Genomic DNA, 1,487 nt, shown 5'->3' with positions numbered 1-1,487 from the left:
GGGTGTGGAATCATGAGTGACAGTGCCTTCAGGGAACGTAGGAACTAAAAAAAATTCTGACTCAACACTTATATACACCATATTCATGTGATTGGCAGTGTACAAATTGATGCCAGTGACAAACTTACATTTAGAAATCTGTTTTAGACAGTACTGAGCACCAATTGCGGTATAAGAGCGATAAATTATGCCAGATTTTGCAGTTCAACAGCCACATTTTAAGTGCTGATATGTCCGATTTCCACATAGCACTGTGAACGCAGCGTAGTGTCCGTTTTGCTTGCGATGATGGTGTCTGGTCGGTCGGGTCAATCTGCTGGAGCCCATACATCCAGCACACAGGTGAGAAATGTTAACTAAGGTTTGGGAAATCATAACAAGTATTAAAGGGTCGTTTTTGTGACAACATACATTTTCGCAGCTCCATCGTCACGGCCCTGTTGATGCTTCCACATCCAGACGTGTCCCCTGGATGAAACCTTTGAGCTTGGGAAAAGGAAACAATCCTAAAACACCTCCCTACTCACCTGGTGCCACAAAAATCACCTGGAGCCAGGTCAGGTGAGTAGGGAGGTGTTTTAGGATTGTTTCCTTTTCCCCAAGCTCAAAGGTTTCATCCAGGGGACACGTTTACTGGATGAGGAAGCATCAACAGGGCCATGATGATGGAGCTGTGGACAATCACACTTTCCAGCTCTGACAAATTCACCACTTAAAAGACGTCACACAAAAAAAGTATGTTGTCACAAAAACGACACCTTAATATTTGTTATGATTTCCCAAAACTTAGTAAACATTTCTCACCTGTGTGCTGAATGTATGGGCTCCAGCAGATTGACCCGACCAACCAGACACCATCATCGCAAGCAAAACGGACACTACACTGCGTTCACAGTGCTATGTGGAAATCAGACATATCACCACTTAAAATGTAGCTGTTGAACTGCAAAATCTGGCATAATTTATCGCTCTTATACCGCAATTGGTGCTCAGTACTGTCTAAAACAGATTTCTAAATGGAAGTTTGTCACTGGCATCAATTTGTACACTGCCAATCACATGAATATGGTGTATATAAGTGTTGAGTTAGAATTTTTTTAGTTCCTACGTTCCCTGAAGGCACTGTCACTCATGATTCCACACCCCACTCAGTTGATGCCACGCCCCCCACGCCACATCAGGTTCAAAAGTCTGAAACTCAAAAAACAGATTTGAAACTGAAAAAAAAAAGATCTGAAAGTGAAAAAAAGATTTGAAAGTGAAAAAATAAGATTTGAAACTGTAAAAAGTAAGATCTGAATCTGAAAAGATAAAACATGCAACTGAAAAACATAAGACCTCAAATGTCAAAATATATATGGAAGTGAAAAGTGAAAATAAATTATTCATTCAAAAGAATTACCAAAGTGAATCAAAATTATATTTAACCTGAAAAAACGTTTCATATACTTATTTTTATTTTGAATACATTGTTGTATTTTTCAAAA

The 1,487-nt window shown here is 39.2% G+C and overlaps 1 protein-coding gene across 1 annotated transcript in view; it reads right to left on the bottom strand.

Moving 5' to 3' along the window:
• p3h1 (prolyl 3-hydroxylase 1) overlaps positions 1–1,487 on the bottom strand; it is a 38,701-nt gene that overhangs the window by 32,163 nt on the left and 5,051 nt on the right. The window lies entirely within an intron of this gene.

Source organism: Epinephelus moara, chromosome 24 (genome assembly GCF_006386435.1).
Source record: "Epinephelus moara isolate mb chromosome 24, YSFRI_EMoa_1.0, whole genome shotgun sequence".
NCBI classification, from domain to species: Eukaryota; Metazoa; Chordata; class Actinopteri; order Perciformes; family Serranidae; genus Epinephelus; species Epinephelus moara.
The sequence above is the reverse complement of the archived record's forward strand: the minus strand, read 5'-3'. Positions and strand labels throughout refer to the sequence as shown.